This window comes from Thermobia domestica, chromosome 3, assembly GCF_964235325.1.
Source record: "Thermobia domestica chromosome 3, izTheDome1.hap1.1, whole genome shotgun sequence".
Classification (NCBI taxonomy): Eukaryota; Metazoa; Arthropoda; class Insecta; order Zygentoma; family Lepismatidae; genus Thermobia; species Thermobia domestica.
In genome coordinates this window covers 110390426-110405272 of record NC_137456.1, presented here as the reverse complement: position 1 = coordinate 110405272, position 14847 = coordinate 110390426, and the positions used below count along the sequence as shown (strand labels likewise).

The window sequence follows — 14847 nt, the reverse complement described above, 5'->3', positions numbered from 1 at the left end:
AACAATGTGTAGTTCATGTGTAGGCAATGTATCCATTCCGCAAACAGCGACACCATTAATGGGATTTATACATAATTTAGATAAAGGACTTCGCTATCCTCATCCTCACTTTGTGCGACTAATCAGGAGTTTGCAAGAATTTGTAGAGGCTGCGTTGCCGTATTGCAAGAAATCAGGTGGCCTACTTCAGACTATCGCCAATTTTGTTCTAGGACCTTTGAGTCAATGTTCTTTACTGGAGTGTTCTAGTGTGCCAACTCACCAGATACTAGTTGCACAAATAGTTATGCAAAAGTTTGTGAAGCCATTGCTCACAAATATAGGGAAGAAACACACAAACAAAGTCTTTCGATTCACAAATAAAGTTAAACCTCTATCCAGGAAAGTTCTTAAATTGTAATCTCAAGTCAATATCTAACAGCCCCTTGTGTTAAACACTATTATGTAAATTTAAAGAATAATATAATATACAATAAAACTGTATAATAATGTATATTATCTAAGAATCTATATCTGGTCCACATTTGTTATTCCTTAACATGGGTGTTTATTGCAATGATTCTTTAACAATGTAATTTTATGCAGCCAGAGCTTGTTTAAAGTATTTGTGATTTGTTTATCTTGAAAGTAGGTGGTTTTAAGTTAGTGCTAATATGGATTATCTTTATGGTCTTTATTTTCATGGATGGTCTTTATTTTCATTGTTGCTTCCAATGATGATATCCTATTTAGGTCATTTGGTTTACAAAAACATAAGTTTCTCTTAGGTTGGGAACATTATTCATCGGGTGATGTTCATCAATACACAGGCAAGTGTCCTCCGTTCTGTAGTTCTGTCTCTTCCGTTTTCTGTCTCTTTTGGTTCATCGTTATCACTTTTGGATATTCTAAATTATGTTATAATGTGGAAACGTCATTTCATGACTTTGTCGTCAAGGGTTAACGTTCTCGTGGGGAGCTGCTATTTCATTAATACGTGTTTAGAGTCACATAAGAATACATTTATCTGGGGGTGTATCGCAACACGAAATTACCCTAAATGACGCACACCCTAATATATATATACTTTTAAAGTCTTCATGTGATATAATTACTTTTTGTATAAACATATACAATTCAATGATCTCTAACCTAATACATATATATAATAATAATCTTGTTCACTTCAACCATAACTGCATCTAGATATCTGCATATTCGTAACTGCATCTAGATATTCTATCCTTCGTCTTCCTCTCCCTTGTTTTCCTTCTGCCTTTCCCTCTATCAACACAGTGATCCAATCGGAGTGTCGAATAAAATGGCCAAGCATGCTGTTTCTTCTTTTTCCTATTATCTTCATGATCTGTCGTCCTTCATTAGCTTCCTGTAGTACGTCTTCATTCCTTTTCCTTTAGGTCCATGAAATGCGCAGCATTCTGCGCCAGCACCACATTTCAAATGTTTCCAGCCTGGATATTTCAGCTTTTCTCAATGTCCACGTCTTTGATCCGTACAGCGCCACGCTCCACACCAGTGTCTTAATAAATCGTTTACGAACATCCAGCAACACATTTCTCGATGTTAGTAGTCCTCTTTTACTATTGAATGCTTGTTTAACCTGTGCAATTCTGGAACTTATGTCTTTTTCACTTCTTCCGTCCGAGGATATTAGACTTCCTAAATAGGGAAACGTCTTAACGTCTTCGATTTTCTTTCCATCTAGCCATACGTTTGCCCCTTCCTGTCCTGCTCTTGTGCACTTTATCGCTTTCGGTTTCTTCTTATTTATATTCATTTTTCATGTTTTTTCCAGTTGGTCGTTCAACTTTGAAAGTGCTTCCTGCATGTCCTCATCGTTTTACGCTATCAATGCTATGTCATCAGCAAACCTTATTGTGTTGAAAACCTGACCATTTACTTTTACGCCTTTCTCGTTTTTATCAAAGAATTCTTTCATAGCCTCTTCTATATAGACATTGAACAGGAGAGGTGAAAGTCCACATCCTTGCCTCACTCCTTTACTTATTCTTGCTCCCTCTGATCTCTTCCTATAACAGCTCTCTGGTTCCTATAAAGTTGGTATATTATTCTTCTGTCTCTGTAATCTACTCTCAGCTTCTTCAACGCTCTGAACATGATATTTCAATCTACGTTGTCAAAAGCTTTCTCTAAATCTACAAATGCTAACACAATTGGTTTGCTTATTCTCATGTGCTGTTCTATGATCAACCGTAGACTCAGTATTCCTTCCATTGATTCTCTTTTACTCCTGAATCCAAACTGGTCCTCCGATAACCGTTCTTCCATCTTCCTCTCTATTAGTTGTGCGATAATTTTGCACAGTATTTTTGATGCATGGGAAAGCAAACTTAACGTTCTGTGTTCTTCGCATTTCCGTGCGCCTTTCCTCTTCGGGATAGGTACCAATACGCTTTTCTCGAAGTCTCTTGGTATTTTTCCCGAGATGTACATTTCATTAATAAGATTAAATAGTTTCTTCTGTGTTGCTATTCCGAGAATCTTAATCACTTCCGTTGATATTTGATCTATTCCTGGTGCTTTACCATGTTGCATTTTCTCCAAAGCATTGTCAAATTCACACTGTAAAATTGATGGTCCCAATTCATTTTCATCGACCTCTTCTTTCTTCTCTATCTCTTCCACGTTCACGCTGTCTCCTTTGTAGAGTTCTTCAATGTATTCCTTCCATCTTCTTGTTATCTGCTCCTCTTCTATTAGCGTTGTTCCGTCCTTGTCTATGATAATGTCTGTGCGTTTCTTTTTCTCACCGAACTGTTTTCTAATCTTTCTATATGCCGTTTCTGTATCGCCTTTGACTATATTTTCCTCAATTTCTTTGCATAAATTGTTTATCCAGTTTTCTCTGCCCTTCATTACTTCTCTGTTGATGTGATTTCTGCACCTTCTGTATTCCTCTTCTCTGTTTGTTATCTTGAACTGTCTTCTATGCTCCATCATTTCCAAAATTTTTGCTGTTATCGAGGGTTTATATTGGGTTCTCGTCTCTCTTCCTATGTGCTCGTCGGCAGCTTTTGTAATTTCTGCTTTCATGGCTTCCCATTTAGAGTCGATGTTATCACCTGCTAAAACTACCGTAGACGTCTCTTTGTCTGTTGCATTTGCAAATTTCCTTTTCATGCTTTCATCTCTTCTTAGCTTGATCGTGTTCCATTTTTTGTTTGGTGCTACTACTCGTTTCTTCTTCAGTTGGAGTTCGCTCTTCATCAAAACCTAATTACGGTCTGAGTCAACGTCTGCTCCTGGGTAACTCTTACTATTCTTCACTTGATTTCTAAATGCATGTCGGACCAGTATATAGTCTATTTGATATATTTCTTTGTCTACTGGTCTTAACCATGTGTATCTTCTTCTTAGTGGTTGTTCGAAGAGAGTGTTTGTTACAGTCAGATTATGGCTTTTGCAGAACTCAATTAATCGTGTACCTCTCGCATTCCTCTCTCCTAGGCCAAAATTCCCAGTTACATTCTCTTCTTTGCCTTCGCCGACTACTGCGTTCCAGTCACCCATGATTATTAAATTGTCCTGGTCTTGAACTTTCATCAATACTTCTTCTATTTGCTCATGGATTTCTTCTACTTCCTCATCTGTGTAGCTTGATGTAGGCATATATATTTGGATTATCATCATATTTCTCGGTTCGGTTGCTATCTTCAACATTATTATCCTTTCATTGTATTTCCAACTGCCTATAGCTTTCTATCCTATCTTCTTATTCAAGACAAAACCGAATCCTGCTGTACCGTTTACAGATCCTGAGTAAATCACTCTGAGGTTCCCGCTCCACATGTCTCCTCCACCAGGCCAGCTAACTTCGCTAATTCCGAATATATCCATCTTCACGCGTTCCATTTCTTTCCTCAGGTTTTCCAGTTTTCCACACTGTAACAGCGATAGCACATTTCACGTTCCTACCCTGCAAAGGTTTCGTTTGATGACGACAGAGGAGGCCCTGGTGTGTTTCCCTCCACTGCCGGGGACGACCCTCTGTGAAACAGTAGTGTCGTATTCGTAATATTACATTCTCTTATTTCTCTTTCCATGTTTTCTAGGGACTGAGTAAAGTGGTGGTATTCCAGGTCCTTCCACCTCGCAGTGAAACAGCCATAGAGGACATCTTGTCTCTGCCTGTTTTTGCCCACATCTGAGTCTTGCCGATGTCAATCATCTTCAGCCTCAGTGTGGTAATGGTAGAGCTGCTGCCAACTGCCGTAATATCTCTCTTCGTCTGACTCCTACCCCTAAAGACCTGTCAGGCATGGGAAGCCCTCTGATAACGCAGCTATCTCCGGCATAGCTCTTGGGATCATTACAGTACGCAAGCTCCCCCTCCACCGCGGCAAGGTAGAGATATTGAGGGAGGATATAATAATAATAGGTATATAAAAATGAAACTGACATTGTGCGTAATTGAACTATAGAAGAAAGGCTGAATAATTGGAAATGAATTTTGGGATATAGTTATCACCTACCTCGAACTGAGTTTTTTATTACGTGAATTTTATTAAAATGTATGTATAATTTAAAGGGGAGCGGGAAAGGAGCTTAATTTACCCGAAAAAAAATATGTCATCAGACCGTCAAGTAAGGAAAATGAAGTGCAGTACATAAACTTCTTATTATAAATAAATGAACATACATTTCATCGTTTTCGAAAATTCCCATTGTGGGGAAAGAAAGGCATATTTCATATATATTTTTGTCAAACCTAAAGAGCCATTATCTGTTGTTCGCGATTGCATCACGGCAAAATGGTTGTAGTACCTACGTCAAGCTAGCTTTTAATCATTTCATTTGATCAAAGGGTGTATCCTAAGGATTCAAAAATGTATTCCAAAAGTAGATTATCTTATGGGCTTTTATCATTACGCTTTCATTGAAATGCGTATCCTAAAGGGAAAAAGACCTAAAATATTTTTATGAACCTATTCTCCTGTGTGAAGAATGTTCATTCCAGCTAATATATAATAAATTTAGGTTTGCAAGCTCTTTGCAAACAAATAATTACTAAACATGTTATGTAAGATAAAAGATTAGGCTTGTGGAATAGTAGAGCTTATATAGGGTAGAAGTTTGTATTGTTATACATTGATGTTTGTGAAAATTCCAACACCAAGGAAAAGACACGTACAAGTGAAATTAAATTTACATCACAGATTCGTTAGGTGACTACATAGGAATTTGTACAGTTTAACGACCGATACTTCTAACCATCTCCAACTCATGCCAAGTGAACTTTGTAGTTGATAAACATTGTATGTGTGGGTTTCTTAGAGGTTCTCCCCTTTCTTCCCACTTTCTTCATACCACCATTTCCTTCATTTCTCTTAATCACAGTCTCCTTTAGCCTAGCCGGTATATCCGTGGGACGTAAAACTTAAAGATTTCATTTCATTTTTTCTAATCTTCATACATCAGTATGGCATAAAGCATCGATGTGCTTCAATCAGAGCTTCTATATCGAATGAAAGAGGTGTTGGGTATGCTCCCGAAATAACTTGTCATGTTCCTTGTATACTGGTCTACAAGAGATCGGCATGTCTGCTGAAGAACCGTTATTGCAAGACAACGACCAACTATATCTCACACATGTTTGATGACTGATGTGTAAGGCGACCGTGCAGTCTAGAGAACGAGTAATATCCACCAATTTTTTTTTTTACATTCAAGAATAAACGTAGCCGGGCATAAACGACTTCTTCACATCCAGAACAGTTTTCATAAACGCACACTTTTCATAATGTCAATCGTCTTCAAAACATGTATTGCCTGCAAATGATTCGCTTCTCTTCGTTATTAGGAAATCAAAAGTGTGATTGAGCCATATTGAGAACCTTGAAGTTCTATAGAATTGCATATTTCATCGTAGATTCTTCTCTAGTTATTCTTCGTCGTAACATATTCCATATTTGTAGTCGTATCCATTAGAGTTTTATTGTTTTATCTGTTAGCCCCTGAAATATCCATATCCTCTTCAAGTGCAACCAAATAGATTTTTATCACCTGTTGAAACATCTGACGCCGTTCTTGAAGTATTTTCCTTTCTTCAGCCCTACAAGCTTTGTGAATTTCAGATGCAGATTACAGCTTATGAGTCGATAGTCACTTCTAGTATTAAACTTGTGCAGAATATAACAACCTTCAATCGCGTAACTTCTGTTTGACATAAGTAGTCAAGTTGGCTTGTCCTTTCACCTGGGTGTCGTCACATTCACTTTTAGTAGCGCAATTCTTGAAGACGGAATTCATAATATACATCTCCTTGACTTTGGGGAATTGCATTAAAATATTTCCGCGTTTGTCTTGTTCACCATACTCACAATTCTCTATTGATTTTTCAATTGGTTCTTTTTGTCATACTCTACCGTTGACTCTCTCATGATACTTAATTATTTTGTGTTACTAAACTCCCAATTTCTTCATATACTTCTTCGGTTTCATCTTTTGAATGGCTTGTTGTGAGAGTCTTCAAAAAAGTTGTATTATATAGCTGGAAAAATGCCCTTACGACGAGAATTAGTCGAAGATGTGTAGAACTCAACAGACGAGAGATACCCTTACCTTCCAATGGTGAAGATTGGACATTTTCTTTCCATGGTGAAATTTGTTAGTATCACTAATGGTAAAAGGGTATACAGAAAGGTCTACTACCGTGTGACTGGGTGAAGCAACATTAAGAATTGCATACAAGAAGGAAGCGTTAAGAATATTGGGAATGACGGACTAGGTTGCTAGTTAAAATTGACTATTGCTACATATAATGAGAGGTTCTTTTTTCATTATAGGAAGGATTCTGGGAGTTGGAAAACATGATGCAGAAGATTAACTGAGACATCATTAGATTAAGCAAAATAAAAAGCAAATGGCGAACTAGTTGATTTAGAGAGAATTTCACCAATTCTATTTCAGAGGATAAGAATGTGACAAGATTAGCTGTGTAAGAGCATTGTTTATGAACGAAAAACTAATTGAGAACGAACTTCTAGATAGATAGGACTAATCGAATAGCAAAGCTTGTCATCAATATTTTAGTTATGTATGAATAATAAATGTGGCTCTGCGAATCGCTAAAACAAACTCAGATAAAAGGAAAATGTACCCTTTCAGCGGGATGTTGCTCGTATCTTCCCCTTCGATCCATTAATGGTTCCATCTCCTACAAATTGTGTTGACTACTTCGCAATCGGTATCATTTATTTGTACAAGATTAAGAACAAGTTCTAGATACGTTAAATATAAAGTGACCTCAATAACCCTGTTTATATAACATTTTCCATATATCAATCATCTTCACCAAAGACTTGATTCATGTACTTCTAACATACACATTTAAAACAATTTTTATGTACTGTCTTACATATTTTCTATGGAATCGTAATCAACGATTATACCGGGCTTTACATATTCTTCTTCAACCTCAATTTTTTATTCATATTTTGGTCCAGACGTTATGACATATCACAATATTCTCCCTCCAGTTGTTATAAATGAATATTGGTACCAGAATAATTGAAGGTTAATTCAAATCTCTAAATGATGGGTTGGATGAAGTCAGGCCCGCAACCAGACACAGAAGTTTGGGGAGGGCCATGAATAAGATAGGGGTGCCAAGTAATTAAAAATTCTCTTACAAATATCTAAATTGTGATTTTTGTATTAATTATAGCATTTTGTATTGAGGTCTGGAAGGGCCATGGAAAGTTTAGGGAGTCAGGCCCCCCTGGCCCCCCTCTAGTTGCGGGCCTGGATGAAGTTAAGAATATTACACTGGGCATCATCTTGTGAATTTGTCTATTCTTACATTTGCATTACAATTAACTATTTATTTTCTGATTGTAAAAAGACTTCAACAAAACGGTTAATATTCTTCATGGTGATTCTAGTTTTTACTCTGTCATATTGTTTGAAATTATAGGTTAGACTAAGTTAGTAGATTGAAACTTCTGTAAATATACTGTAATTGTTATGTTCTTAGGTGTTGCAAAGTTTTGTTACCGTGTTATCAAATAGTTCATTTGAATTCTCAAAATTCACTGCGGAAAGAAATGTACCAAGAACTTGTTTGACTGCTAATATATGATTTGAGAGATTTTGTGGATTTCTGTCTTGTAGGTTTGTAGTATTAATGTATTGCACTTCTATAAATGAGTTATTCTTTGCACTTATTTTCTTTTCTTTCTTCTTTTATATCAATGTTCGTTCTTTCTGAATTAGTTGTGGATAATTATGTACGAAATCACTTTGATCAGTTATTGATAATTATTGTTTTTATGATATCTGTCGCTTTTGATTATATCGTTTGATGTTCTGCTCTATTTTAGATGTTAAATTTCCTCTCGCGAGTTAAAAGTTTCATTTTTGTTGTTATTTTCTTCGGCTAACTTTTGTCTTTCTGTTAGACCCGGTTTTCACTTGTTCACTATTTTTGGGTTTCTAACCCGTCCTATAGGATAATAACATTACATCTATTGTTTTCAAAACTTGATTGATGTTGTGGATTTTATTCAGAATTGAATTAATAAATAAAATAATACTGAAATCCATTTCTGGTCCTCTACGCTTTTTCCATGGTGGTAAGCCATTTTCGTGAGATATTATGTTTTGTCTAACAAGTAATACTTCCCAAGTGTAACACTCTGATCTTGATGAAATTTGGCAGGTAGATACTTCACATAAAATAAACAAATACGTGTTTTGTATTTTCTGCGAAAAAAAACGGATTTAGGGGGCAAAGCCCCCACCCAAAATTTTGAAAGTTGACGCCCGGAAGGCAAAAATAAATGGACCGAAGTTAAAGAAACTGTGCACAGATATTGTAGACATAAAATTGGGGAATACGGGTATCGTATTGTCCTGGAGAAAACGGTTGAGTGGGGCACGTTTCCCTCGAAACCTTTGATCATGAAATAACAGAAGTGCTAATAGCAGTATGTCAGAAGTGCCTAAATTTACTTCAAGAATTGGAACAAAACTTCGTGCAGGGACAATAAGCAAAAAATAAACATCCTTTTTTTCATTTTCTGCGGAAAAACGGTTTTAGGAGGAAAAGCCCCCACCCAGAATTTTGAAAGTTAAGGCCCAAAAGACAGAAGACGTGAACGGAAGTCAATGAAATTGTGCACAAACATTGTAGACATAAAATGAAGGAATACTGAGGTTTCGTATTTTCCTGAAAAAAAAAACAACGGTTGGATGGGGCACGGACCCTCCAAACCTTTGATTACGAAATATCAAAAGTCCTAATAACAGTATGTCAGATGTGCGTAAAGGACATGAAGAATTGCACGAAACTTTGTGTAGGGACAATAGGCAAAAAATAATTGAACACGGTTGTTTTATTTTCTGCGGAAAAACGATTTTAGGGGGCAAAAGCCCCCATCCAATATTTTGAAAGTTGAGGTCCAAAAGGACAGAAGAAGGGAACCGAAGTGAACGAAATTGTGCACAAATATTGTAGACATAAAATGAGGGAATACTGGGGTTTCGTATTTTAATTTAAAAAAAACGATTAGGTTGGGTTCGGACCCCTCCAAATCTTTGATCACGAAATATCGTAAGTGCTAATAACAGTTTGTCAGATGCGCGTAAAGGACATGAAGAATTGCAACGAAACTTTGTGTAGGTACAGTAGGCAAAAAATAAATGAAAGGGTATTTTATTTTCTGCGGAAAAACTGTTTTAAGGTGCAAAAGACACCACCCAAAATTTTGAAATTTGACGAGCGAAAGGCAAGAAGAATGAACCGAAGTGAATGAAATTGTGCACAGATATTGTAGACATAAAATTAGGGAATATGGGTATCGTATTGTACTGGAGAAAACGGTTGAGTGGGGCACGTATCCCTCGAAACCTTTGATCATGAAATATCAAAAGTGCTAATAGCAGTATGTCAGAAGTTCCTAAATTTACTAGAAGAATTGGAACAAAACTTCGTGCAGGGACAATAATTAAAAAATAAACATACATTTTTTTGTCTTTTTTTCATTTTCTGCCGAAAAACGGTTTTAGAGGACAAAAGCCTCCACTCAGAATTTTGGAATTTGACGCCCGAAAGGCAAGAAAAAGTAGACCGAAGTGAATGAAATTGTGCACAAATATTGTAGAGGTAAGATGAGGGAATACGTGTTTCGTATTTTTTGTAAAGAAAAAAACTGTTGAGTGGATCGAGGAGTTGAGTGGCGGAAGGAGTGTACCGAAGCGAGTGAAATTGTATGTAGATATTGGATATGTAAACTAAGGGCTTTCGTGTTTCACAAGTGTCTCCATACAATTTCTTCAAATTTGGCAGATCAACAACAAGCACAAACAGTATAGCGTATTTTATAGTATTTTAAGAGGCACCTTTAACCCTTATAATGTTTTCCGCATAAAGAAAAACACGTGACGATTAATTTCCTGTTTGCTGTTCATGTGCCAAATTTGAAGTAAAATGGATAGGGATACTTGAGAAACACGAAAGTCCTTATTTTACATAGGGTCTATAAAATATCTACACAAATTTCATTTGCTTCTGCCCACTCCTTCATACGCTATTACGGAGGGGGCCGAACACGTTTCATTTTCTGTTCCTATACGAAGTTTCGTTGCAATTTTCCATACTCTTTAAAAACTTCTGACGTATACTTATTTGCACTTTTGATCTTTTATAATCAACAGTTTAGAAGGTTCGTGCCCCACTCAACCGCTTTTTTTTTTTTTCAGGAAAATACAAAACCCAATTACTTCAATTTACGTCTACAATATCTATGCACAATTTCATTCAATTCAGTGCACTTCTTCTGCCATTTGGGCTTCAAATTTCTAAATTTTGGGTGGGAGCATAACGGTTGTAGGGAGTTTTGCCCCCCTAAAACCGTTTTTCCGCAGAAAACAAACCCATATTCGTTCGTATTTTGCGTATTGTCCCTACACAATGTGACATTCCAATTCTTCATGTCCTTTAAGCACTTCTGACATACTGTTATTAGCACTTTTGATATTTCACGATCAAAGTTCTGGAGGGATCTGTGTCCCACCCAAACGTTTTTCTTTTTTTCAGGTAGATACGAAACCCGTATTACCTCATTATATGTCTACAATATCTGTGCACAATTTCATTCACTTCGGTTCACTTCTTCTGGCCTTTCGGGCGTCAACTTTCAAAATTTTGGATAGACTCTTTGCCCCCTAAAACCGTCTTTTCCGTAGAAAATAAAAAAAAACGTATTTGTTTATTTTTGCTTATTGTCCCTACACAAAGTTTCGTTGCAATTTGTCATGTCATTTACACACATCTGACATACTATTACCAGCAGTTTTGATATTTCGTCATCAAAGGTTTGGAGGGATCCGTGAACCACCTAACCGTTTTTTTAGGACCATACGGAACCAGTGTTTACTCGTTTTGCGTTTACAATATGTGTGCACATTTTCGTTCACTTCGGTTGACTTCTTCTGGCCTTTCGGGCCTCACCTTCCAAAATTTTGGATAGGGGTTTTTGCCCACTAAAACCGTTTCTCCATAAAAAATGAAAAAGTCGTATTCGTTTATTTTTGCCTATTGTCCCTACGCAAACTTTCGTTGCAATTCTTCATGTTCTTTACACCCATCTGACATACTGTTATTAGGACTTTTGATATTTCGTGATCAAAGGTTTCGAGGAGTCCGTGCATCACTTAACCGTTTTTTTTTTTTTTTTTTTTTTTTTTTTTTTTTAAGGAAAATACGAAACCCTTATTGGCTCATTTTGCGTGTACAAAATCTTAGCACAATTTCATTCACTTCTGGACATGTTTTTCCCTTTCGAGCGTCAAATTCCAAAATTTTGGATAGGGGTTTTTGCCTCCTAAAAACCGTTTTCCCGCAGAAAATAAAAAAGCATATTCGTTTATTTTTTGTGTATTGTCCATACACAAGGTTTTGTTGCAATTCTTCATGTCCTTTCCATACATCTGACATACTGCTACTAGATGTATGGATTTTATCAAAATTAGAATGTTACACTTGGGAAATGTTATTTGTAAGTTGTGTCAATTGTTTAATAAATTTGCTTTGTGTGAATGAATGAAAAGGCTCTTTTGTTATTAATTTCCGTATTGTTTTGTAGTATCCCCATTACTTATCAACATATTCGCTTCTTTAAATGAGATACCATCAGTTGTCATATTTCCATTATACGATTTTGACATATTGTGCAGGTGCGGAATATAAGATCACGAAATATCAAATGTGCAGATCACGAAATATCAAAAGTCCTAATAACAGTTCAATTAGCTTAGAAGTTATAGTTTATTTATGAATTATTTTAAACTACTTATACAAAGGCATGTAGATGCGAATGGTAACTACCAACTTAAACGCAACTATTATAATGAGAGGCTATGCTCTAATGTGTAAATGAAATTTAACTATTTTAAACTGACAAAGTAGTGACTAGATTAGGCAGAATGTAAAAGAGAGAGAAGAAGGGCTTTAAATGGAAGGATTGGAAATGAGCATTTTTTTAAATATTTTTGTTTTTATGATGTAGTTATTTTAAATAATGAGTTGTTTTTTTTTTTTAAGTATTGCTTTATTATTTGGCTGCCAGTTGATGAAACAAAACTAATATTGACGACTGGAATTTGTATTTCGTTAAATCTGTCAGGGAGATGAATGGATTGTTTTGAAGGTTTGATGATAATATTTTAATAATTGTGTGGGCTTTTTCTATGGACCTGCTTTTGCTGCGGTGAACTTTTGGCTCTTAAAAGTCTGGGACGACCTGGAGAAGGCTTTTGCCTCCAGCTGTGACTACTTTTTTTGCTTTTTTGGGCACAATTTACGTTTAAATTATAACTACTTTTTTTTAGAAATGTTTCTAATAGTTTTCTGTAGTAAAAGAGCAATGACCTAATATAGATTATTTAACAAGAAGGCTTACGCAATTTAAAGGAATGTGACGTGATGAAAAACGAACACCAGCTTTTACCTTATTGGCTATAAATTTAGTGATTTTATAAATGATTGTTTAACAATGTATAGCCGTAGTTAAATGTTTCTTGAAGTTTTATAGTATTTAATTTTAACATGATTTAACATGATTTGTAATTGTAATAACTTTTAGTTAGTTTACAGTATAGCAGGGTGCTGCACACCATTGCAGAGTACAGCACAATATTCCTTCAAGATATTCGGAATAGTTCACTTTGTTTTTATCCACAGTGTACGGTAAATATTTTAAATCATTATTGCAATCCTCTTCTTCGTGTGTAGCACCATCTTTTTTGCAGAGTTTATGTTTGTATTTACAGTTTCTGTAGGTTTGCCCGAACATCTAGCATCCACCTCCACACTGATATACTTTTGGAATGCAGATTTCTACAGGTAAATTTATATAATATATCTTTATGCCTCTAGTCAAAATCTGGGAATTTAATATAATTATAACTGTTCTAGTATGTTTTGTAGTGTTATCAGTATATTTTCAAAATATTCTTCGTGCAAATACATGTGTGTATCACATTGTATATCTTATTTAAAATCTTTCGTAGTAATATCCGTGTCCACTCCTTTAACTATGCCTGTTGTATATAATGTACAATTCGGGACATAAGTTTCTATATTTGTTTTTGCTTGGAATATTATTTAAGAAATTATTAGCATTGTGTCTTGTTTAAAATTATATTTTAATTATTTTCAGCTGATTGCTGATAATTTGTTTATGCCTGTAATTTTGGCAAGAAACAATTTTCTACTCATTGGTATTACATATTTTTTTCTTAGTTCTTTTATTTCAGATTTTAAGATAGCAAAAAAGGGAGCTGAATATCTTTTTATATTTTTTTCTCCCGTTGACAAGAGCTTAGATCGAAATTTAATTTTGCCACAACTTCTCTTATTTTTTAACCGATTTTTTAATTTGTTGCTATTATTAGGTTGTAATATGATATTCGTGTTTTTAACATTGTTATCCTCAATATCATATGTTACGTGTAATTCGATTGTATTTATTGGAATTTCACTTAATTTTGGCTTCATTTTTCCAAGACTTTCCACATTTTTGTAGGTGACTGTCGAAAAATTGCGATTTGCTTAGATTAAAACGCAATCACATGTTACAATTTATACATATAATCCTAAGTATTTAAATAGGAATTTAAGTATCAGACCTAAATATTTAAGTAGGATTATTAATAAACTGAAACATTCTCAGCGAAGTAATGAACTACGATTTTAACAAGATATTATAACAGGAATCTCTCTTCGTTGTTTATAAGGTGCGTTTCCATAACCAACAAGCGTGAAAAGACTATAACGAGGTCGATTGATATACTAACTTCTAATATAAACAACTATTGATTAGCAAATCATCTTTATATCGTTCCTATCTTTCCTTTATCATCAAAGTTCAGTTTATATTTAACTAACACAATCGTCCACTAAATCTATTATCCCAACATTCACCAACTAAATATTTATACCCATTCTAACTATTTGGTGCAAATTTGCACGAACACAGTGCGAATGGGGAAAAAAGGAGTTACGTGTATTAGAAGGAGTCATCAGAGTAATAAGTGTGCACAGAGAATATAAAATAGATTTCTAGCTGAAGGTCCAAATCTAACCTCTACAGACCCGATTTTTTTTTTACTGCACCAAAAATTATTTCTGAATATTTTATAATTAGTACACTATATAGTACACTCAATGCTGCTATCTGATGGACCCAGAGTGCACTAAATGTGTTCTCGAATGAATACTTGATTAGCAAAACGTGTAAGGGTGCAATTGAAATGAAACGACATATATTTACGTAATATTAAAAAATGAATATACTCAAATGAGCACTGGGGGACCGTAGATGT

The 14847-nt window shown here is 35.3% G+C and overlaps 1 protein-coding gene across 1 annotated transcript in view; it reads right to left on the bottom strand.

Annotated features, from left to right (window-relative positions):
- The window catches only part of LOC145681483 (uncharacterized), an 814377-nt gene that overhangs the window by 652882 nt on the left and 146648 nt on the right, over positions 1-14847 (bottom strand). The window lies entirely within an intron of this gene.